Source organism: Ictidomys tridecemlineatus, chromosome 6 (assembly GCF_052094955.1).
Source record: "Ictidomys tridecemlineatus isolate mIctTri1 chromosome 6, mIctTri1.hap1, whole genome shotgun sequence".
Classification (NCBI taxonomy): domain Eukaryota; kingdom Metazoa; phylum Chordata; class Mammalia; order Rodentia; family Sciuridae; genus Ictidomys; species Ictidomys tridecemlineatus.
In genome coordinates, this window is record NC_135482.1 from 112,522,507 (window position 1) to 112,548,731 (window position 26,225).

General features: G+C 40.0%; 1 protein-coding gene and 1 pseudogene across 2 annotated transcripts in view; both read left to right on the forward strand.

Moving 5' to 3' along the window:
• Cecr2 (CECR2 histone acetyl-lysine reader) overlaps positions 1-26,225 on the forward strand; it is a 163,052-nt gene that overhangs the window by 73,709 nt on the left and 63,118 nt on the right. The gene's annotated exons all lie outside the window — the stretch shown is intronic.
• On the forward strand, positions 6,168-12,459 carry LOC144364992 (serine/threonine-protein kinase 40 pseudogene; annotated as a pseudogene).

Genomic DNA, 26,225 nt, shown 5'->3' on the forward strand with positions numbered 1-26,225 from the left:
CAGTCACTTTAAGATTCTTAGATCATCATTCATTTTTTAGACTAGTGCTACTCAAAGCATGGCCCATGAACCACTGCTGGTTCCCTGTCCACAATGAGATAAGATGCTTTCACCAGAACATAAGCCAATCATGTTTAATTTAACTTTCATAGCATAGTGCATTGACTTATATCCTTCATAGATACTGAAATATTCATGGTGTCTTTTCTAAATTACCAGTAGCCATAATCAACACCCGATCGCTGTTTCATTATTCTCTTTTGAATGCTTTCTAGACTTTTTCTCCCAAACTAGCTCTTTCCAGAGGATATTACTTACTTTATAGCTCTTTCCTCTGTTATACCCCTTTTACCGCTAGGCCTGGAAGTAGGGTTGATGTCCCACTTGGTTCCCATTGCCACTTTTAAACCAACCAACCAACCTCCCTCCCTCCCTCCCTCCCTCCCTCCCTCCCTCCCTCCCTCCCTCCCTCCCTTCCTCCCTTCCTCCCTCCCTAGAATCCCTAAGGTTTGAAGTCATGCCAGCCTCTTTTTGTTATTAGGGTTATTTGAAGTTTTTAGTTTATTATATCATGTACTCAGTGCTCAGTACTACTCCTGATTCAAATCTTAGTTATATAGTTACAATTCTCCAGTCCAGTCCAGTCTCATCTCCTTGCTTTCTTCTCTTCAGTGTAATTGTTTTCTTAAGCTAATTTATTCAGACTTCAAGCCAGAGCTAACCATGTAGGATGTCATAAGTGAATAGTTGACCAGAGAAATAGATTTCCAGCTCTCTATTCCAGCCCCATAGCTGGGCACTCCTGAGTCATGGCGGCAGGTGGGGTGGGGTAGGGAATCAGGTCTGCTGCCCCGGGAAGCTATACATGCACATCTATATTGGTATTTTATGCATATGACACAAAGAGCAAAAAACCTAGGTGTTTTCATTGATAAACTTTAGGTGCTCCAAAATTTGAATTTCAAGCATACTGCTGTAACCATTACCAGATCCCTCCTAGAACCTTTGCTCCTACAGTCTTTATTTTCCCCTAGGGTTAACACACACTGATCCTTTACCTTTTCTCAATCTTTTTTTGTTTTTTTTTTCTAAAATTAAGACAGCTTTTGTAGAAGATTGAAGTCAAGGTCTAACATTTTTCTTTTTCTTTTTTTTTTTTTTTTAGAGAGAGAACTTTAATATTTATTTTTTAGTTTTCAGAGGACACAATATTTGTTTGTATGTGGTGCTGAGGATCGAACCCGGGTAGCACGCATGCCAGGCGAGCTACCACTTGAGCCACATCCCCAGCCCTACCTTTTCTCAATCTTAATTCGTGTCCTGATTCACCCTCCTGATCCACTTCAGATTTCATGGTTCTTCATTATAATTCCTTCCTTGCACATGGCCTGTGGTAATTATCAATTGGGGTGTAATATATGCAAACCTGTCAATTTAATACAACACACATTTAATTACTTAAAAGTTCCTGTGGATCAGGAGTCCATTCGCAGTTTAATTGCAAACAGGGTAGTAGCTGAGGCTATGGTCTCATCTCAAGACTCAATTGGAAAGGGATCAGCAGATCCAAAATCATCTTGTTTTTGATACCCATGTTTTCTTCTAGTTTTCATAGTTGCCTGTGAAGTATTTAATGCTTTAGTTCCCATTTTGTCAAAAACTCAATCCTAAACGTTTAACCAATTTTTTTTTGAGTGGGGGGAGGAGGTGTGTCAGGGTGTTGCTTGGAATTGTGAATTGACCCCAGGGGGCTGTACCAAGCAAGCTACATCCCCAACCCTATGCTAAATTGCTGAGGCTGGACTTGAACTTGAAGCCCTCCTGCCTAAGCCTCCCCAGCAGGGATTATAGGTGTATGCTCCACCATGCCCAGCAATGATTAAACAATTTTTGCAACATTTTGATATCCTATTGTTTTACTATGAATGAAAATGCCACCTTTATTCTAAAATCTTATGTAAAGCTGAGTTTGTGTAGTTTTTCATCTACTTTGTATCATGTGAGTTTCATACTTTTTATATCACATTGTTGTTATGGTTCTATAACATGCATTGTTTTCTGGATTTACTACTTTCTCATTTTATTTTACAAATTCCTGGAAGCCATTCTTGTAAGATACAATATAGGACATTAGCCTATTTTGTTCCAGAGTCCCAGGTAACATTCATTCAGTGACCTACATGTAGGATGACATATATATAGATTCTGTATTGTCCCAGTGTCTTATTTATAGGAAAATGTATATTTTTTGTTCTTAATGATAATAAAGAATATATAAAGTTTAGATTAGGATTTCCAACATTTTAATGCACCTGTGTAAGTTTTGTTCAAAAATTGACCAAATTGAAAAATTAACTTAATAAGTTTGTTGGAATTAATTTTGTTTTCTTTCAAATACATGTTTTGGTCTGTCAAGTCTCCCACTCCCTCTTACTGTTTTGTCATTCATGTGAAACAGTATAGAGTCAGGGGCTTTTGAAGTTGTCCATATTAATAACTTGTTTGTTCTGCAATAAAAACTGTAAATTACTCTTTTGTAGTTTCAGAAAATCTGTCAGATATTGTGCTTCCAAAAATACAATTGAGAAATTTTTGTTTTCCTCAGGAAACTTTCTGAAACACCTTTTTGAAGAACACAGTAACAACTTCCCCTCAAAAGCACTATTATAAAGATACCCAGCTTGTTTAGTCTTGGCCTTGGAAAAAGAGCCTTTATTATTGTAACAACAGTGTGGAGATGGTTTCAAAGAAATTAATTGCTTATTCTAAGTTTATTCTAAACTCTGTTAAAAATATTATAATAGAAATAATTACTCTTTTATTTCTGAGGCTTATGCCATTAATACAATGTAGAAAGTAGATAAGTGGTACTATTTCCATATTTTTTAAATGACAAAAAAAATTTTAACACATCAGGAGTAAGGGTAATATTTCATGTAATATACATCTTAAAATTTTTGTTAATACCATTTTTGCTCCCTATCTGGTTAAACTGGGAATTTTTTCCCTTTCTCCTCCAACTCCCCTTCTTCTTCACCTTCTTCTTACCTTGTTCTTCTTCTCCTTCTTATCTTATTCTTCTTCTTACCTTCCTCCTCCTCCTCCTCCTCCTCCTCCTCCTCCTCCCCCCTCCCCCCCCACCTTGTTCTTACCTTGTTCTTACCTTGTTCTTACCTTGTTCTTCGTCTGCCCTTTTCTGGACTACCACACTGGACTAAGATTTCAACTTCTGCTACACGACTTAATGGCACTAGTTTGGTTCAGTGCATGCCTTTCCTCCCTCCCACGTCTTCCATTCTCTCTGCCTGCCTTACTTTATGTCTTTTTTCATATCTTCATTTCTTTCTTTGCTGAAGATTGAACCCAGGGCCTCAAACATGCTAGGCAAGTGCTCTATTACTGAGCTACACCCCCAGCCTATAACATTACCAACCTCCTAAAATAGTGGTCGAGTTTTTAAAAAGATTTCCCCCTCTATTCTCTTAACTATTCTGTTTGTGAGTCAGTGTTTTTCAGGCCCCTTTCTCTTCTCAATTATTCACAGCTGATGGGTGCTTCTGGTAGAAAAATAAATTAAGAGCACTCCCTGTAGTCCTCCCCACCTTACTTCTGATTGGGGCTAGGACTCAATTTAGATCATTTGGGAAGCTCTTGGCTGCAAGTATTTAGTGGTTTTTGTTACCAGTAGATGAATTTGTCCAGGTGAAGGAAATTAGCACTCCCCAGTCATTCGAAGTCTACTAGGGATTCAGGCCTTCTTTTCTCAGATCATAGTCCTCTGTGCACCACAATACTCAGAAATTTGTCTTTCTTCCAGATGCTTGTTGTGTTTGTCCCCTGAAATAGAAGGGTGAAAGTGAAGGAATGATGCTTCTTCTAATGGTAGAAAAAAATGAAGAAAGTTTAGGAAGTACCTGTTATTTTTGAAAAATACATTTCCTTATGATCTTTATCTTAATGGGAAATAATGCCTAGAAGTTAGGTTGGAGTCATTTGGGAGGGTTTTGGGTGGTAAGCCTAGGAGTTTAAGTACATACCAATGTTGTGAGTTACTGGAATTATTTGAAGTCTTCCAAACAAAAGTGATAATAAGAATGGGATCTAAGCAAACTTAACATTGGTTTAGTTTGTATTGAACATGGGAGACCAATTTGAAGTCTAGAAGTTTGATTTTCAGAATCACCCACCTTAGTCTGTTCCCACTGTTATAATAGAAATAACTTAGACTGAGTAATTTATAAATAATAAAAATTTATTTCTCAACAGCTCTGGAAGCTGGGAATTCTGAGATCATGGTATTGGAAGATCTGTTGTTTCATGAGTGCCTGTTCTGTTGATGGCATCATCTTGTGTTGTTCTCACATGGCAGAACTGGTGGAAAAGCAAAAGTAGAAAAACAATGTGTCCTTACATGACAGGAGAGATGAAGGACTATGTAGCCAGCTAGCTAGCTAATTTGTTTGCTTTCTTGGGTACCAGGTCTTGAACTCAGGGGCACTAAACCACTGAGCCACATCCCCAGCCCTATTTTGTATTTTATTTAGAGACAGGGACTCACTCAGCTTTTTAGCACCTTGTTGTTGAAGCTGGCTTTGATCCTCCTGCCTCAGCCTCCTGAACCACTGGGATTACAGACAGTGCACTGAACATAGTGACCGGCAGCTTTCTGAAGCCTCTTTTAAAAAATGAAAACAAGGTCATACAACTCATTCTGGAGGACAGAACCCTCATGACATTATCATTTCTCAAAAGGCCCCGCCTCTTAATACCAACACAATGAGGTCTAAAGCTTCAACACAAATACAAACATACCAATCTGTCCATTTTAGAGCAGTGGGAGTGAAGATACAAAGGAATATAGGGATTTAAGAATTTTTTAAATGCATGTCTTATTCATCATCCAGTGTTCTTTAATAATGCCTAGACCCAAAGCAGTGGTTCTCCACAGTTTGTATCCTAAACCCATCAGTGAACTTCCCAGAGCAACACCTGTATTTGCTCTACCTGTAAATACTTAGCATTTATTTTTTTTTGGAAGAAATGTTTTCATGGATGTAAGTAATTGTAATTCCATATTGAACTTCAGGTAGCCATAAAATGTTTCAGATGCTTTGTTTTTATAATGCTGTCAGTATTCATGTTTTTACTTATTATCATCTTTAGAATAGCCAGGATTGAAGGTTTCTCATTCTAAGGTATAGTCTTAGGTTTCAAGTCTTAGATTCTGGAGTCTTATTAACTTTTTTCAAAAATATTTACTAAATACTTTGTCAGAAGATAAAATTTTAAGGAAAGAGCACAAACCAAAAAATGAAGTTCTCCAAGGAATTTATTTAATTATGGTGGAGACAGAAAATAAATGCCTAGAACTAATAAAGGGTAAGTTAAACTAGGAAAATAAAACAGGCTATAAAGATTAGAGATGATAGAGACCTCAAGAAAGTCAGTCAGCAGGCCATGCAGATACTAGAGGAAGAGCATTAAGGGCAGAGGAACTAATTCAAAGACCCTGAGGCAGAAAGATGCCCAGGATGTTTGAGGAGTGGGCAAGAAGCTGATATGGTAAAGTGGAGTGACAAATGAATAACAGTGGTAAGAAATGATGATTTTTGATCAGCAGGAGGTATCTGAGGTAAGGTCTTAAAGGACACAATATAAACTTTAAGGGAGGCATTTGCCCAAAGGCACAGTCTAATTTAAGTTTAGAAGGCTCATGTATGTTCTTTTAAGATAAAGTCCCATGTATGTTCTTTTAAGATAAAGAACATACATGGGACTGGGGTTGTGGCTCAGCGGTAGAGCGTTCGCCTAGCATGTGTGAGGCCCTGGGTTCAATCCTCAGCACCAAATAAACAAAAATGAAGGTATTGTGTCCAACTACAACTAAAAAATAAATATTAAAAAACATAAAGACCATACAAAGGTAGGAATAGGGAGTTCAGTCAGGAGGCTTTTAAATAGTTGGAAGGTTAGACAAAGGGTCACGGAGAAAGTGTGAGAGTAGTTTTGAAGGTAGAGCCAATAAGATTTGTTAATTGATTTGATGTGTAAAGAGAAAAAATTAAAGATCCCTCAAATTGAGATGATGGTGGTGGTGGTGGTGGTGGTGGTGGCGGCGGCGGCGGCTGCTGCTGCTCACACAGCTGTGCTGGGAGGTGGTGGTGAGCAGCTCCCAAGACCGTGGCCAATCCCTGGCCCTCCTGGACACAGTGCTATGCTGAGCAGCCCTGGCTCCAGGCTGCGGGCTATGGGCAAGCAGAGCTGACAACCCGGGCAAGAACCCAGAATGAAGCTGAGAGCATCAGACAGAGGAGTCAGGGAAACGTCGGCCAGAGTGAAGGCTCTAGGGAGTGGGATTTCTGGAAATAATGCCAAGAAAGCTGGACCATTCATCCTTGGTCCCCTTTTGGGCGACTCACCAGTGCCAAGCATTGTGCAGTGTTTGGCAAGGAAATATAGCACAGGTGACTTTTATCAACTGAAGGGCCTTACCCTTGAGGAGAGGGAAAGGGGCGATCAAGGCATAGGGAGCCAAGAGAAGAGGCAAGGCAAGATGCTGCTGCAAGTACTCTCTGCTCTTCCTCCTGAACACATAGAATAGTGTGGTCCACTACCACCGGCCCTTCCAGCTATTGGTCTTGGCACCTGGTGTGGGGAAGCTGAGTTGTGCTGAGCACTCCATCTGGTTTCTTGGGCCTTTGTCTTCCACCTCCCACACCTGCAGTCTTCATCCAGGCTCTGGTTGGTTTGAGTGTGTGCCGCTCCTGAGGACAGTTCCATACCCCTGGCGTTGGCCCTGCTGGGTCCACAGCTAAGCCCTGTCTGCCCACTTACTTCTCAGGACTGCATCGGTGAAATCATTGAGCATAAAGAATCTTGCTGAATGGTTAAGAAGATGAAGAAGCACATCAGCCTTGTCCTGGACTGTCTCTGTGCACATGACTTCAGTGACAAGACTGCTGACCTGATCAAACTGCAGCACCACATCATTAAGGAGAAGAGGCTTAGCGAGCAGGAAACTGGTTATCTTATATTGCACACAGAGACCTGAAGCTTGGGAACATGGTGCTCAATAAAAGGACATAATTGGATAACCATCACTAACTTCTGCCTCGGGAAGCATCTTGTGAACGAGGGGGACCTGCTGAAGGACTAGAGTGGGAACCCCGCTTACATCAGTCCTGATGTGCTCAGCAGCTGGCCATATAGGGGCAAACTGTGACATGTGGGCTCTGGATGTGGTGCTCTTCACTATGCTCTATGGGCAGTTCCCCTTCTATGACAGGAGCTCTACCACGAAAGATTAAGGCCACTGAGTACACCATACCTGAGGATGGGTGTGTCTCATCCAGAAACTGCTGGTCCTTGACCCTCAGCAGCGCCTGGCTGCCATTGATGACTGCAACGTGGCAGTCCCTGTCATCTCTGAGCAGGCCTTTGCAAGTGGTTCCTGACATTGAGGACCAGATAAGCAATGCAGACAGCTCACAGGGCTTGGCCCAACCCAGGGCAGTTCCTGTCCCCAGCCTGGCTGGACAGCAGGATCCACGGCCCACATGTGGGCTCCCTCCACACCTCCAGGCAAAAAAGGGAGTCCTCCTTGCTGGACCTCTCTGCTCCCAGCCCACTGGGCCTCTGTTCAATGATGGGAGTTCTTTCTAGATTTGGCTCTTTCTCGAATCTCAGTAGCTTCTCTGAGGTATTGCACATGCGTGTTAGCCTTGCTTTCTTCTCCATCCTTCACTTGGTACACAAGCACATGAAATACAATATGAAGGGAGCCTTTGACTGGGCTGGGGAGGGATACTCTGGGCCTGGCCAGGGACAGGGCCCTACTTGCATGCTGTCTCACCTCCACCCCTGGTGTTCGTAGAATGAACTGTGGGGTGTCTCCCCTCCCGCCTTGCCTCAGTAGATAGTGTGTCTCCCCTGACAGACCTTGGCCAAGGGCTTTCATGGGCTGGGAGACTTATAGGAATTGGGGACCTGCCTGCCTGGCCTGAGAACAGCCCTGCTGCCTCTTTTGAGCCGAAATTTTGAAGTAGATGCCCATCTTTCCAGAAATGCTGTTCTCACCAAAATACCCTCTTCTCCCCATTTCCCTCACTGAATTTAGCACTTTCTGGTACCAAGCAAAGACCCTTCCCTACAGGCCTACCTCAGAGAGGCTGAGTGTCCCCTTTGGGCAGTGTAAGGCCCTGTCTACCTTCCTTACTCTCCACTGGGGGAAGTAACAATGTTTCCCAGAGTGTGAGCTCTGGGAACACCCCCACCCACCACCCACCCCCAGGAAAAAAAATTACTCTGGGCCTGGCCTTGTAAGTGACCTTGGGCAAGTTCCCAAATCTCCTTGTGCCTCAGTTTCCCCATCTGGAAAAATGGGGCCACCTCTTGCCAGCAGTAGCAGGGCCACCCATGCCCCTTCCTTCCCATGTTCCCAATCCAGCACTTGGGTGCCTTGAGCCTCTGCTTTGTTGGGTCTGTGGGAGCCCACCTGAGCTCAGCATTTATTCCCTGAATACCCGGTTCTGCCTCTAGCCAATCTGTGCAGCCGCTGAGTGCCAGGGCATGATGCTATGGGGTGGGGAGGACTCTTTTCTATATTTATTTGATAAAGAAAATTCTCTTAAGGGAGCAGAAATGTAGTCGGCCTGGGCTCCCAGCCCTGTGACTGTCTGTTCTCTAGTGAGGCTCTGAGGCCTCGCCAGGGCCTGCCTTGGCAGAGCCTCTGTCCAGCAGCCCCTTGGGCTTGCTTTTCATATGTGATGTCTCCTTTTCAAAACAATATCTTCAGGTCTGCAAAGCCCTACCAGATAAAGGTCAACCCATATGTCTGGTTACACTTCTGGTGAAACAAATGAGAAGAGATTGGGCCTGCCCCCACTGGTGTCACACACCTATTGTGGGAAAAAAAAAAACGAAAAAGTCAAAAAAGTTTGTATAAAGACATATTTTTGTACTACATGGGGACTCTTCCTGCATGTCAGCAATAAAACTCCCTGATCTTGGGGCGGGAAATGCCCCGAATTTTCTCCTGGAGCAACTGGAAAAAGATCCTAAATATTGAGATTGAGGAAGTTAGAGGGGAGGGTGTGAAAAGGTGACATCAAATTTGAGTTTTGGTTACATTTTAAGTCCCTGTTTCATATTCAGTGGAGATATATTAAGTGCAGTCATGAGATTGGCTAGGCAGACTTTGGAATTCTGAAGAAAAATGTGAGTTTGTCTTTAGCATAATGGATGGAGTTGGGTTGTTGTCTTTTTCCCTTGTTGGGGATCAAACTCCCCAGGGCCTGACCTTGTGCATACTGGCAAGCACTCTACCTCTGTACCTCTAAGTACACTCCCAGCACATGGATTGATCCCCCACCCCTTTTCCCAGTACTGGGATTGAACACGGGACCCTCTACCACTGAGCTACCTCCCTAGTCCTTTTTATTTTGAGGTGGGATCTCCCTATGCTGCTCAGGCTGGCCTCAAACTTGTGCTCTTCTTGCTCCTGCCTTAGCCTCCCAAGTAGTTGTTATTACAGGTTTGTTTCACCTCACCTGGTTTCCATGGATGGAGTTTTAAGCCATGAAGCTAAATGAGCTCTCAAGGCCCAGTATAGAGAGAAAAGGGAAGAAAGGACAGGGGAAAAGAGGAGTTTCAGAGACCGAGCCCCAGGAGTAGTTTCCAATATTTAGAATTGGGAGACTGTGGGAAACAGCAAAGACTGAAAAGGAATGCTGGCACGGTGCTATATGTGTCCTAGAAGATAGGAAAGGAAAATATTTGAGATAGAGGAAATAATCATCTAACTTAAATGCTGCTTTTATGATGAGAGCAGAGAAACATTCATTATCTTTGGCTTGGTTGCAGGAGAAAAGTAGGGAAGAAAATTTGTTTTGTGTCATTAATATTGACCATAAGATTTCGCACAGGTTTTTGTTACTATCCTTTAGATCTTTGTCTTCATGGTTTTCCCCCAAGTAAACTATTTTACCAGTTTTGAAACAGTTGCCTAAGAATTTCTTTAGGCCAACTAATGCAGTTTCTTAACTAGTGACACATTTTTATTGCTTTTTAAAATTTTGAGATAGGGTCTCACTGAATGCTGAGTATCTTGCTTAAGTTGCTGAGCCTGGCCTTGAACTTGGAATATTCCTGCCTCAGCCTCCTAGGTCACTGGGATTATAGGTGTATACCATCACACCTGGCAACTAGCACCAAGTTTTAAAACGTAATTAGGAAGGTGGGAGCACTGGGGGCACACTTGTAATTGCAACTACTTAGAATGCTAAAGCAGAAGGATCTCAAATTTGAGGCCTGCTCAAATAAAAAAAAAACTGGGGGTATAGCTCAGTGGCAGAGTGCTTGATCAGCATGCCTGAGGCCCTGGGTTTGATCCCCAGTAAGTAACACACACACACACACACACACACACACACACACACACGTTATTAAATAATCAAAAGAAAAATTCTAGTTCTCAAGTTGTCAAAGTGAATATTGTATTATAGTTAATGTGTTTGTGCTGCTTACATCTGAAAAATAGGGGTTTGATAGAGTATTTTTGCTCTGCAGTTCCTCTTTACCAGGGGTCAGTTTAGTGAATGTTGACAGCTACCAGCATTATTTTAGGCTTATGATTTTGAGAAATAAAAGTCTTATTTTTTCATTTGTATTGGTGCATTATATTTACACATAATTGTGGAATTCATTTTCATATATTTGTATGTATACACAGTATAACAATATAATTTGATCAGTTTTGCCCTCCAATACCTTTCATTCCTCCATCCTCCAGGACCCCTAGGAATAAAATTTTTATTTGGATGAGTCAGGGTTTTTCAATAGGAGTGTGTGTGTCTGTCTCCTGTGCTGGCCCTTTGGAGATTTCACTCTTCTACATGTAACTGTCATCAGAACACTACAGTATTCTACAAAGGCTATATATTTAATATTTTTGTTAGAACTACCTGGTGACCTATTTCTTTTTGTCCTCATTCATCATTTGAATTTTTTATTTTTTATCTAAAGTATTTCTTTATTTTTTTGGAATTCTTTTCATAAAAATCTTTCATTAAGTCTAATACCATTTTCCTAACAACATTCAAGGATTCTCACTTTCTCACTACTGCCCTCCCTCCCTCAGCTCCTCCTCACTGTAAACCGGACTCTACAGATGTGGATAAAACCTAATTAGTAAACAATATTCTATTTTCCAGTCAACTTGAGGGCAGAGTTAAATGAATGTGGTAGTAATTCTTAATGGTCAAAAGTTGTGTAAAGAATAAAATGAACCCAGTTAGTTGTGAAGAAATGGAATCATTGTAAAATATTCTTTAAACCTCTACCCTTTTCAGACTCTTAAAGTTTTTTTCTTTAATAAAAGTTGTTATTCCCCTTGGTAAGTGGAAAGAATGAATTATGAGTCTGGGCTCATTTAGTTTCTTAGTGGAATTGACAAGTAAAAAATAAAATGAACAAATAAAACTTTTTTTAAAAAAAAATACTGTATATGCTTAAATCTAGGCAGCACACTGCCTTCCCAATGAAATGATTTGGTAAAGTTTTTAGTGGCATATTGACTTACATACACTTTTCCTTTTTAGTGGTGCTGAGAATCTGACCCAGGGCTTTATGGTTGCTTGGCAAATGCTCTACTTCATGTGAACTACATATAAACTTTGACTGATACGGATGAAATAATAAGTTTGTATTTGGAAAATTTATTCGGGGGATTTTATATAAACACTTGAATTTTTTAAGTTTAGAAATAATTTTTAAAAATATTTGTTTTTTTAGTTGTAGTTGGATACAATATCTTCATTTTGTTTATTTATTTTTATGTGGTGCTGAGGATTGAACCCAGGGCCTCTCACATGCTAAGTAAGCGCTCTACCGCTGAGCCACAACCCTGGCTCAAGTTTAGAAATAATTTTGCCACTGCTGCTGCTTTTCCTTTCCTCTTTAGCTCCTCCCCTTCTTATTCCTGGAAACAGTTTCTTCACGATCACTAGAACATTTTTTTTTTTTCTTTCTTATTGTTGTTCTTGTTTTAAAAGAGACAGGGTCTCTGGCTCAGGCTGGCCTTAAACTCCTGAGCTGTGAGATCTTGACTTAGCCTTCTGGGTAGCTGGGACTGCATGCCACCATACCCACCATTTTGAAGAATTCAAGTACAGTTTTCTAGAGTCCTCCATTTTTCTCAAGTTAAAAAAAAATATGCTTCTAATTATAATTTCTGAAATTTTTATCCCAGGTACCTCTTCATTTTAGTTGGATATGTTGGCTTTTCCCCCTATAGTTTCTCTTGTAGATAATCAAATGCTTAATATGTTTTGTTTCAGGTGATTTTTTTGATTATATTATAAATCATTAATATCACACCCTCAGAGCATGTACTGAGTCATGGTAAAGATTTTCCTGTTTCTTTTAAAATGTATTCAAATAGCTTCTGTACATATCCAAATTTTTGTTAACCCAAAATGAAATATTCACGTGAGCATCTTGTAATAGGAAAAACTCAGTAAGCATTAACATTCAAGATAACACTATTTGTGAGATATAATTTTGCTTAAAAAATCTTTGCCTCAGCTCATGACTCCTTTTTCTGCAAAATAGTGATATTAATACCTACCTTGAATGGTTTTGTGCAGACCAAATAAGCTAATATAAACCTGCTATATGCTCCCAAAATGGTAACTGCTGTTTATAAGTCCTTTTGTGTTTTTTTCCCTATATTCAGCTTTTCTTTCTTTTCCTTACCATTGCTAGACTGTTGTAACAAATAGTTCTAGAAGGTTTGTGTGTATGTTAATTATTGAGGATTGACCCCAGAGCTATTTTACCAGTGAGCCACATTCCCTGGCCTTTTTATTTTTTATTGTGAGAGAGGGTCTCACTAAGTTGCTTGGGGCCTTGCTGAGTTGCTGAGGCTGGACTGGAATTGGTGACCCTCCTGCCACAGCCTCCTTGAATCACTGGGATTACAGGCATGCTGCACCACTCCTGGTGTTGTTTTAATTTTTTTTTTTTAAAGAGAAATTAGAACTTGTTCTCTAAAAGCAGCTATTGTTTGTTTTTTTTTTTTTTTTAATGTTTGCTTTCTGCTTTGTTTAATGTCTTGCTGGTCAAGGGCCCTGTCATTTTCCTTCTCTTGCCTAGCTTAAAAGAACTGTTCCTGTTTGATGTATCAGGTAAAAGATCTATAGTCAAACAACATGATAATCTTTGAAGCTTCTGCTTAGAGGTGTCATGTAGCACTACCACTCATTTCACTGGCCAACGCAGTTTTCTTGAGCAAGTCATGTGAGCAAGTGAGCTATCAGTGATGGTGAGAAATACAATTTTCTTATCGGAAGACCAATAAAAACTTGTAATAACTGGAAGACCAATAAAAACTTGTAATAACCGTTATCAGCTGCATAACTGTATTTGAGTAAGATACAGATAGATGATCATTAAGTCATTAAGAGAATATGATAAACCCCCAGAGAAATGAGCATCATGGAAATAACAAAGGGAATGAACTGAGATCTAGTGGTACCTTCATTCAGCATTTCCCCAATGGGGCTAATATCAAGATTCATCCTGGGCACTAAAAAAGAAGAAAAGTTTGGTACCCTTTTCCAGAACTACTAACACACTGGGCATAGGTGGAGGTTCAGGTAGAGCCTAAAATTTTACTTCAGCACATTGGTGTTGAAGATTCTCCTCAGAATCTTAAGGGTTAAGAGGAACTAGAACAGATTGCATCATTAAAAATCAAATGCCCTGTCCTTCAAAATTTGAAACATGGGAGATTTCTAAGCTGTTTCAAAATTTTGTGTCACTGAAATTTTGAATAGTGGATACCAATCTTTATTCAGTCCAGGAGATCCAGAATGCTAGTGCAGGAACCAGCCTTCCTGCTTTCTAGAATAGGCTGCTTTGTTGACAGTGATCAAGAATGAAAACAGGAGCCAACAATCCAGAGGAGCTAGTGCTGCTTTTTATTCTCCACCATCTCATGAGATGTCAGAACGAGGACTGCTGGGGATTCACCTGATCTTTTGAGATCATAAAGGATATAAAAATTGCCCTCTTTTGCATATGGCCTGTAGATTTCTGCCAAGGAGCAGTTTCTTAGAGGAGAGCCATTAATCAGGTTCTTGGTAGTAGAAGTAGGCAGAGCACTGGCCTTTAAACCTGGGGCTTGCTGCCTCCTCCCTCCCTCCCTATCCCCCTTTCCTTCTTATGGAGGTACTTCAAGTACAAAAGGATTTGTGGATAAAGAGGAGTATGCCCTTTTGCTGCTGCTGCAGAATTTTACTGAAAATAGGTAATGTGGGCTCATGTGGTGGGATCTTCCAGGGAATCTAAAAGGAAATGGACACCTTGGGAATAAAATAAAGTATTCCAGTAGCTAAGGTTGTGAGAGACAGAAAAGACACACAGTGGAACTTTTAGTGTTTTGCATTTGAGAGGAAGAATGGCAAAAGGCACTGATAGGCTTTGTGTGAATTCCTGAAAGCCCAGGAAAGTAATTCTTCTCTATGTTCAGTACAAAGCCAATGTGGATTGATGTGATTTTGAAAAAAGTAGACAACTTTTTTTTTATCCAGTTATTTTGCTAATTTTAGTGGATCTTGATTTTTGTAAAATTTTGTGATAAGTTCTTTATCGAAAAACCTTATCTAATTGAGACCTTTGTGTATTGAGTATTCTAGATTGGTCAGAAGGAAAAATATTTGTAATTCAACTTATGCTCATTAAATGTTTATTAAATTTTTCACTTGGCCTTCACCATGCAAAAGCTTCTTATTTGTGTCCTTTGTACTTTCTGAGCCTTTTCCCAACAAAACCATGTTTGCCCCTTGGACTTCTCAGGTGGTCCCTCTATAAACCAAAATCAAATCACATATTCTCATTCTTTTTTTTTTTTTTTTTTGTACTGGGGATTGAACCCAGGGGCACTTAACCACTAATCTACATCCTCAGTCCTTTGTATTTTGTTTAAAATTTGAGATGGCCTCGCCAAATTGCTGAGGCTGACCTCAAACTTGCGATCCTCCTGCCTCCTGAGTTGCTGGGATTGCAGGTTTGTACCACTGTTCCTGGCTCACATGCTTTCGTTCTTGCTTAGCCTGTGCCTTGTTCTTTTGTGCTTGCTTTCAGATTACCAAATCAGACCCTTACTTAATAAGCTTAAAGACTTAGCAATATCCGTAGGTCTCAGTTCTCAAAATGACATCTTACATATTTAAATTGTGTGGGCCTCATGTTTCCAAATAGTGTTCAGCACTCACCACATTCCCAGTACCAAGAACCACTAACCAAGGAGTCAAGAATCAGAAGAAAATGAGTCAGTTTTGAGGGTATGATTTCTCCTACACCCAATGAATATTTTCTTCCTCAAGAAGGTATTCCCAAAACAAAAAAGGGGGGTGCTGGGGTTGTGGCTCAGCGGTAGAGCACTCACCTAGCACATGCAAGGCATTGAGTTTGATCTTCAGCACCACATAAAAATAAATAAAATAAAGGTATTGTGCCCAACTACAACTTAAAAAAAGTAGCCTGGGTGTCTCTCCATACCACAAGGCAAGGTTGGATACACACTGTTAAACTCTTGTTGTTTTGTGACTTCTTTGGAAGTATAGATAACATGCAGTTGATATATATTTGCACTAGCTTTGTGTTGCTGTAACACACTTAAGATAAATCAACAAAGGTTTATTTGGGCTTCCGGTTTTAGAGGTTTCTATCTATGGTAGTTTGACCCTGTTGGTCTGGACCTTCCATGTCGCAATAAGTCATGGTGGAAGGGCCTGTCAGAGGAGGAAGAAAGGAAGGGAGCCAGAGCCCCAACATCCCCTTTAAGGACATGTTCGCAGTGACCTATTAATTTAAAAATTTTTAACATTTCATTCTCAGAAGTAACCTACCTTTTACTGAGTGCCTTACCACTGTCATCTTCCTCGTATTCACTTGCTGACTTCTCTTTGTCTTTTGGCCCTTGTTCATCTCTGCAGCAGCATTCTGACTATAACTTTATCTATCATGTTGAATTGAAAATAATGTTGTATGTTGCCTATCTTCACTTCTAGATTCTATGCTGTTTGGGAGTGGGCTCCCTTTTTCTTCCTTATACCCCCCCCCCCCCAGGACTTAACATGCCTGGTGTGTAGTATGTTTTCAGGAGCTGGGGCTGCTTCTCAGTTGTGTAGCACCCCCTGCCATATGTCTATAATTTGGTATAATGACTGAAGTGATCCAATTGTGGGAACCTGTGATACTCAAACTCAAAAGACTGCCATTGTCTGAGCTTTTTTTTTTTTTTTTAAGTCTTTGTTTCTTGGGAGACTAGGATGCAAATATGAGCAGCTGGATGTAGATTGCAAGATTACATCCCACCTGAAACTTCTAGGATTTCATCACCCAGATTGCTCTTTGTTGCCTCTTCCAACTCTCTTCCTTATTTCTGTTTATCTTATCTTTTTGTTTAACTTATCTTCTTTATTTCTGTTTATCCTGTAATTGATTGATTGATGAGTACCAGAGATTGAACCCAGGGTCACTTTACCACTGAGCTACAACCCCAGTCCTTTTTAACTTTTATTTTTAGACAGAGTTTGGTGGCTCCAAGTAACTGAGGCTGACCTCGAATTTGTGATTTTCCTGCCTCAGCTTCTCAAGTCACTGGGATTACAGGTGTGCACTACCGCACCCAGCTGCATTTTTTTTAAAAAGCAGGATTAAAAATTGTCTAGTTGTCTTGTCCTTTTTATTCCATCTCCTGTTAGTCGTAAAATCCTATTGGCTCTGCTTTTAAAGTCTTTTTCTTGTATATCATGCTTCCTATTTCCACTGTCATCTGTCTAGCATTAACTTCACTTTTTCCCAGGACTAGATTAGGGATCTTACCATCTTATTTTTCTCCCTGACAATGTGTTCTGCAGGTTAACCTTTCAGGTTGGATTGATTCTTTTTTCCAGAAGTCTCCAGTGGCTCTTCAGTACCTAGAACCATTTCCAAGTAATCCAGTAACAAGCATATTGTGGCAGAGTGATTATGGTATAATGTTTGAAGCCTGGTGTTTTTTTTGGGTAATTCTTAACATAAGTGCTCTAAAGCCTCCTGCTTTATCTTTAAAATTCATACAAATATTTAATTCAAAATACCCTCCCCAAGAATAAGTACCAATAATAAAAACAAAAAAGGCAAAACTGACTCTCCAGAAGCCGTGCCAATTTTGCCCTGTGATCTTCTGTGTGCCCCTGCTCACACTCTGGAACCCAGGGAACACATGCCCTAATTGGAAAATCTTGACCCCAGTGATGAAATCTAGATGACCTGACCTCATAGCTGAGGTTGTGTATGGTCTGTCAGGAACAACCTGTCTTTCCAGGTTTCTTCTCTGCATGGCCATGCCTGTCCAGTGTAAGTAGGAAGCTTTCCAACTTTTTTGGTGCTTAGGAAATGTTTGTTTCATGGGTATTTTCTTGTGGGACAAGATCCATGCAGCTTCTGAATTTTTTTTTTTTTTAACCGTTTGGAGATAGTTTAACTAGTATTTTCCAATTAACCTGACATTGTAGAGTTGTGGTCAGATTGAGGGAAAGAGCTAATCTGGTTCCCTTTGTTATTGCACAGCATCATAGTCAGTGTCATAGCTCACAGCTGTTTCATGAGATGTTGAGAGGAATGGTGTGGTTGCAGCAAAGCAGCAGTACAAAATGTGCTAGCCTTTGGAGACTCCTGGGATAAATCCTTTGGCCAATGGAAAGTGTTATATAGCTGGTTTTAGGTCCCTCACTATTATATCCACTCCAGCTGATTTATACTTCACAGTCTAAATTGGCATGGCACATGCCTTTGGGATTAAATTAATTTATACCAAGTTAGAAAGCATCAGCTGCCAAATTCAGGGGTGCCTTCTGGAGGCCAGTGTGCTTTTTTCTTCCTGCATTCTAAACCCACACTCCAGGCATTCTCACTTGGACAGCAGCTGGGATTCCCCTTCACAGGCACCTGCTTTTCATCTCCTTTGTGTAAGTGTGGTTCTGGTCCCACACAGAAGCTAGATCTTTGACCCACATTCTACATTAGAGTTGGTTCTGTGAAAATTAGGAAAATTTATGAATCTTCCAAAATCAAATACAAAAAACATGACTTTTTTTAAAAAGCGTTTTTCCCCCTTCTCTAAATGAATTCAAAGGGATTACTGTGACTAAATGGTAGTAGTACAAATCTATGATCTTGATCCTTAATTGGAAGTGAAGAATTTTTTTCTCTCTTTATCTCCTTTAGCAAAAAATTAAAAAGAAGTTCTTCAGGGAATAGGAATTGACATACAAGAGAAAGTACCTGATTTGTTTTCCAAGCAAAGATGTGTGAAGTGGGTGACTGTGGTTACATTAAAGGAATTTAATAGTATCCTGTGTCATTTGACTGCCTTTAGCTTGGAATTTATCTTCATTTATTAGGCAGGCAGGACTTTTGAAAGTGAACAGTTGCAAACACTTCTAAAATATATGCTAAGTGCCCTCTATTCTGCTCCTTCTCATTGCCTAGGAGAGGTGGGGCTAGTCCCCTTGCTCAGTTTGAGCTCTTCCCCAGTTCCAATGCAGGAGTGCAAAGATTTGTTCACCAGGGTGGAGAAGGTGGGGGGACGTTTAGCAGGCTTTTCCCTAATGAGCTGTGATGCCAGCTGCAAGGGGGCAAATCCTGTTACTCCTTTTCAGCTACTCTGAAGTTGCAGAGAGGCAGTGCGAACAGGGTCTCCCTTCTCTTCGTTGATCTGCTGCCTTTTCTGCTATTTTCTTTCTCTTTTCTCTTCTGTCCCTGAGCATCTTGGCAAAGTTCAGATTTCTGTGCTCACAGTTCAGTGCTCACAGTGAAAGGAAAATACAAAAGGGGAGGAGAGAAAGTGAGAAGAGAAAGAAAGGTTGGGGCGGAGATCTTTAGGAGGGTCCCTCATTGCCTTTAGTCTAAGACTTAAGCTCTGGGTTGAACCTTAAGTAGTAAAGCTTTGAAGAACCTGGATTTCCAAGTAGTTCTTTGGAGACAGTTTTATTTGCACATGAACTCAGTAGGAGAATTTGAATTGCTATTCAAAAACTTGTGAATTTGGGAAAGAACACTTGTATCTTTTTAGTCTTTGCTCTTTTCCCACAAAGTATCATTGTAAGGAAAATGAAATAGTTATTGATATTTAATACAGAACTTACCATGTATGCTGGGAATATTATTGCCTCATTTAATCATCCCAGGAACCATTGCAGATGGACAGCTTCTAATGTGAGGAAAAAATAAAACAAAAATTATAAACAATGGTTTATCCGTTAACTATTTTCAGGTGTAGAATTAAATAGTGCCAGTTTTAGTAGGGTTTCAGTAGTATATTCATATAGTTGTGAAACAGGTCTCTAGATTTCTCTCTCTCCTTCCTTCCTTCCTTCCTTCCTTCCTTCCTTCCTTCCTTCCTTCCTTCCTTCCTTCCTTCCTTCCTTCCTTCCTTCCTTCCTTCCTCCCTCCCTCCCTCCCTCCCTCCCAGTATGCAGATTGAACCCCAGGGCACTCTACCACTGAAATACATCCCCAGACCCACCCCACTTTAAGATTTTTTGAGGTAGTCTCAAGTTGTTCAGGCTAGCCTCAAACTTGTGATCCTCCTGCATCAGCCTCCCAAGTTGCTGTGATTATAGGTAAGTGCCACTGTACTCAGCTGTCAGATTTCTGAAACTGTCCATTAAACGAACGAGAAATTTTAATTGATTAGTCAGCTATGAAAATTGGGGCTGGGATGGTGGCTCAAGTGGTAGCGTGCTCGCCTAGCATGCGTGAGGCACTGGGTTCGATTCTGAGCACCACATAGAAACAAAATAAAAATATTGTGCTCACCTAAAACTAAAAAATATATATATTTAAAAAAATATAAATAAATAAGTGAAATAAAGGTATTGTGTCCGGCTACAACTAAAAAAAAATGTAAATTAAAAAAAAAAGGAAGAAAATTGCTTTCCTGTTTCTTTATTTCTTTGCTGCTTTCCTACTACATTCTTATTGGATATTTCACCGCAGGGTGGAAAAAACTTAACAGGCTTGCATTATTACTATAACTTTGCTCACCCATTTGGTACATACAGATACAGTTAACTAAGGAGAAAAGAGAAGCAGCTTAGCTGTTTGAGCTTCATTACCTGCTCTGGGTTATAATAAGTTATAATGATTCTGAGTTTTAGATTCTGATGAGTTCTAGCTAGAGAGGAAACTTTCACTGACACATCAGAAGTTAGCTTGGGCTTGTATATTTTTTGGTGGGCTTTTCCACATAGCTTATAATATGTTAAAATATCATATAGAGTTATACTTTAAAGTGAATTTTGAGCCAGGCACAGTGGTTCACACATGCAGTCTCAGCAACTTGGGAGGCTGAGGCAGGAGGATCACATTTTACTATGATCCTGTCTCAAAATAAATAGGGCCGAGGGTGTAGCTTAGTGGTAGAATGCTTCTGTGTTCGAGCCCCAGTTTTTTTTTTTGGGGGGTGGGGGGCTTTAAAACTCAAACATTTTTTTTTTAAACCGACTTTATGAGTTAGCGTGTCCCAGGGATGGTAGAGTAGGTAAATGGTAGGCAGGGGAAAGGGGTTGGAATATCAAGAATGCCTCTCAATTTTGAGGTCATTTGAGAGACAATTTAGGCCTGTTCAGTTCTCCAGCATTTTTTTTTAACTTTTAAGTTGTTGATAGTCCTTTACCTGTATTTTATTTATTTATATGAGGTGCTGAGAATTGAATCCAGTGCCTTACACATGCCAGGCAAGTGCGCTACCACTGAGCCACAGCCCCAGGCTTCTCCAGCATTTTTTACTGTACACTTATAATAACTTTGCCCATTTGCTAACTTACTAGGTCATGGTTTTGCTTGATAAAGCAAACCTAGGTTTACTGGGGAAAAATCTGTTACCATACCCATTTAACTTACCTTCTACAGTTAGGGTTGGACAACAAGGTATTTCTTACTGAGCTTGGGATGTTCGCCCCCAGTTTTTCCTAATAATACCAAGAAAAGTAGAATTGGCAGTGAAGCCTGGTTACTAAGACAGGCAGAAAACATGGTAAAACATATTTTTCCTTCTCTTTTATGTTTTATATCTCAGGCTAACAGATTTTATTAATCATAATCCTTGGTGGACAGTTTTCATCATTGGTCTCAAGTGTTTTGTTTTATTCATTTAAAAGTAATAAAATTGGGCTGGGGTTGTGGCTCAGTTGTAGAACACTTGCCTAGCATGTGTGAGGCACTGGGTTCGATTCTCAGCACAGAGTATACATAAATAAAATAAAGGTCCATTGACAACTAGAAAGTATTTTAAAAAGTAATATAAAAAATAATTATCTGTGAACTGTTTCTAAATAGCAATTATAATGTCACTAGTTTAGCTCTTTCGTGCTTTTCTGTCACCCAGTCTCCTCTCTCCCACTGCTTATAGAATTTTTTAAAAATCCAGATACAACTTAAAAAACTACCTCAGATCTAACAAATAAATGAAGATTTGATGTACAAATTATTAATTCAACCAATGAGCATATATTTTTAAAAGTTTTATTTTTAATTAATTTATTTTTCTGTGGTTCTAGGGATCAAACTCAGGGCCTTGCACATACATGGTAGGCAAGCACTCTACCACTGAGCTGAACCCCCAACCCCTTATTGTTTTCGGCTTATAATATACTGATTTAGACGATACAGTGTGGCTATTAAAACAATTTTTTTAGTTGTAGATGGACACAGCACGTTTATTTATGTGGTGCTTAGTATCAAACCCAGTGCCCCACACATGCATGGCAAGCACACTTCCACCGAGCCACAACCCTAGCCCACAATGTGATATTTAGATACATGTGTATATGTTGTATATGATCAAAATCTGTTAATCAGCATATCCATCATCTCAGATATTTATTGTTTGTGTAAAATACTCAGAATCCAATTGTTAAAATATTGTTTCTCTGACTGCTGTGTTAGCCTTTTTGGTTTTTGTTTTTGGTACTGTGGAATTGAAGTCAGGGACATTCAACCACTGATCCACACCCCCAACACTGAGTAACTTAGTGCCTCACCGGTGCTGAGACTGGCTTTGAACTTGCAATTCTTTTGCCTCAGCCTCCTGAGATGCTGGGATTATAGGCATGCTCCACTTCACATGGGCTGTGTTAGCTTTTAAGCTAAGACTATAAATTTGCCACCCCATGCAGGAAATTGAACCCTTTGCACATGTTAAAAGTGTGTGCTCTAATATTGAGCTACACTGCAGTGAGTCTACTGGCTATTTTGAAATACCAGTTATTGTTAACTGTAGTTAACCCTGCTTACAATAGAACACCTGAACTTGTTCCTTTTATCTAACTTGGTACCCAGTGACCAACCTTCCCCACACCTCTGATTACCAGTATTATATTCTGTACTTCTGTGGGCATATACTTTAAGATAAACAGTTTTTAGACTTGGAAAGAAACAGTTTAATTGCATTTGATTTACTAACTTTGATTTCTATTGTGTAAGGTTAGCAAGCTGTTCTTGATTTTGAGTTTCAAAGTCCATAATTTATATTTAAATAAAATTTGGTTTTAAACACGGTTTACCTTTTAGCCCTGAAACTCTTAACTTTTATAAATCTTAGTTTTTGTCTTGTTATTGAAGGTCCTCATTAGCTCTAATAGTCTGAAATTCTATTTGGGAACTCTTGGAGGGGGGACAGTAATGAAAGGACATATGTAGTTGATACTATTTGTAGAGCATTCTCACCAGAATTTTATGTGAATCTATATTATCACTGAATTCTAAATAGATTTATGGTTAGAAAGACATTATTCTTTTAGTTTTAGGGATTGAGCCCAGAGATCCTGGGGGGTTTTTGTTGTTGTTTTCTTTTTGTTTTGAGACTATGTCTTTCTTGATAAGTTGCTGAGGATGACTTTTGGGTTTGTGATCCTGTTGCTTCAGCCTTCAAAGTCACAGGCATTCATGTACCACCGTGGCTGGTGACTTAGTTTTTTAAGGTGGACGTGACCCACTCTTCCCACCAATGACAATTAATCTTGTGTTTTTTAAATGCGTTATAATCATAATCAATTAGTGGGACTCATTTTGACACATTCAAAAAATGAACGAAACATAGTTTTCTCTATTTCAATCCTTAGTACTACCCACTTTCTTCTCTTCCTTCCCCCTCTAATCTTGTGTTTAAAGTAGATTGTTGAGTGGTTTACCTATATACCTCCAGGGGGTGCTTAACCACTGAGCCACATCCCCAGCCCTTTTTATTTTATTTTTTTGGACAATGTATTAGGGTCTTGCTAAACTGCTGAAGCTGTCTTTAAATTCGAGATTCTCCTGCCTCAGCCTCCCAAAATGCTGGGATTATAGGTATGCACCACTACACCTGGCACATTGTGTTAATACATCTCAACAGGATTTAGAGCTAGAGGCATGAACTCTGAATTCTACGGATTTCCATAACTGAACTCCTCTGCATGACATAATCATAAAATACTGTAACATTTTTAGGAAAACAAGGGGCGTTTGCTTATGTTGGGAGTTACAATGTAAAGATTTAATTCAGAGTCTTTATTGTAGAAATTAAGTTGATTTGCAGATTATCTCATTTCAGTACATTTTATTTACCTATAACATTCTGAAGCTCTGTTTTTTTTTCCATTTCTGTTGGTATTATGTTTCTTTTGTTCATTAAAAACCAGACTTCACATATCTTCATGTCTTTCTCTGTTCTCACAGCTGCTTTACAGCTAGCTGACTCTGACCTATTATCTTCCAAATGAATGGCATATCCTGTAGATGCACCTTCCAAATTATTTATGCGTAGGAATCATGGGAGTCTTGTTAACTGGTTCCAATTTGCATAAGTCAGTTGTGGGGCCTGAGGTTCTTCCATGTGTTAGTGTTGCTGCCACATGGTGCCCACCTCCAGTATTCTTCCTGGTCATTCCTGCGCACTGTTCTCAGACTACTATTCTGAGACAGAGAGAAACCTGGTCATGTCACTCTCCCCCTTCACGCTCGGTTGCATAGAGGAGTAAAGTCCACGCTCTGCTGTGGTTTTCAAGGAATAGCCATCTTCATCAAACACTCTTGGCACCATCTGCACTTTGGGAAGTAATTGGTACTTCCCACTCATGCCGTGAACTCTTACCAGCTCTTTCTCACTACCTGTTACTCTTCCCTTAAGGGTTCTGTGCCAGTTTTAACCTCTCAGGCAAAGACTCACCCTGCATTTTCCTCTTTGTCTCCATATCACTTGGTATATTTAATATAGTATTTATCATAGTGTCTTATAATTATTTGCTATTTATCCAGCCAAGAAATAGCTACCATGAGGTACTATTTTAGCTGCTGAGGAGACAGCAGTGAACACAAAAAGAGGGGGGGTGGAATTTTCCCATTCTGGGCTTATATTTTGGCACTTTTTTTGTTGTTTCTGCCTTACACACACTTGGAATTTTTTCTTTTTCTTTCTTCTTTTCTCCAATCCTCCTTCTGTCTCCCTCTTTCCTCTTATTCACCTTCATATTCCTAGTGTTCAGAATATAGTGAGTGAGCTATATGTTTTGGGTGAATTATTTCCCATATACTTCATACTGTTTGCTAAATTCTGTGTTATGCATAGGACCACAGAGACACAAACAGGGCTTTCCCATAAGCAGCTTGTGAAGACAGAAGACAATATTCCAATTAGACTCTACTTCTGATAACAGTGACAGTGCTGGGGAGAGGTAGCCAGAAGAGGATATCTATAGGCAGAAGTCAGAGATGGAAGAGAAAGGGATTTAGATTTCTTAGAAATCTCACTTCAGCTAAAAAATGTAATGTAGATTTTTGCATTCTACTCTGTATTGATTGTTTTATAGAATTTGTGTTCTTAATTGCTTACCACAGAACAGAAGTGATTTCTAAGTGTCAATCAGTAATGCCCTCCCAGTGTGGCCTTCTTTATCATTTAATTTGATATCAGTGCCACCCACAACACCTTCATTCAAGAATCATATTGTTCTTTTAATTCATCCTGGTGGAGAAAGGTCTGGGACAGGGACCCATAAAGCAGTGTGTAACTGTATGTAGATACTTCAGTGATAGCATCATGGCTGAAAAAACAGCAAAGTGGAACTCAGCTTGGAAGATGTTGTAAATTAAAAGTCTTCCATGTGAAGGACCACAGTATGGTTTGGCACAGGGAAGGGATTTCTAGGTAAGAGAAAGGTAAATGTGAAGACTTAGCAGAGTTTGTGTCTGCAGGGATTAGTGTAATTTTTGAAGCCATCAGGCTTTTCTAGAAGAGAGAATGTTATTCAGTGGGAACCAGCTTTTTGTGGGAGGAACAAGGCACCCAGTGACCTGGCTCCTGGGTGACCTGACTTTGACTCTGTCACTGATTTGCTGACTGCCCTTGGGCAAGTCAGTTAACCTTTCTGGACCTCATTTCTTTATCTTTAAATTGAGAGAGATGAAATATGATCTGTAATTTACCTTTCAGCTCCTGCATTCTGACTTACCTGTCAAACAGGGTGGCCTGGAGCTTTTTGCTTCAAGGACTTAGCTTCTGTTATAATTGCTGTTTACTTTGGAGTCTTGCCCAGTGACCAAACTGAAAATATGAGCTGTTTGAGTCTTCCCTTGCCTTGGTCTCATTTATTTCTCTCGGATTTTGATTGCCTGTTTCTCCCTCGTGCTTGTTTTCTTGTTCAGTGAGTCCTTCAGAAGATTTTTCCTGAACTGTTGCCTGTGCTGACATCTCCCCTCCCACTAGCTGCTGCTGGAATTCATCTTGTGTACACTTCAGCTAAATTAGTCTCCCTGTGTCTCTCCTCTATAAAAATCAGCTAGTGAGTTTCCATTGTCTTCCAAAGAAAGGCCAAATCCATTAGCCCACTACTCAGTATCCTCTGTCCGCCTTGCTTGCATTACTTCCCTTTCACATGACCTATGGAATAGTTAAGCCAAACCTAACACCCTCCTGGTGCCTTCTATCCTGTCCTTCCCTTCCTCTGATTTGTTCAGTCTCAACATTGTGTCACAGTTTTCCCACCTCAAGTCACTCCATCTTCATGAGATTGCTCAGGCTCCCCTCAACTAGAACCAGTTTTCTTCTTCTCAGCTCTCTAGCACCCATGGCACCTTTTCTGTACCTCATAGTATAATGACTTTGTTTTTATTTTTTGTATCACTGGATCTCTCAC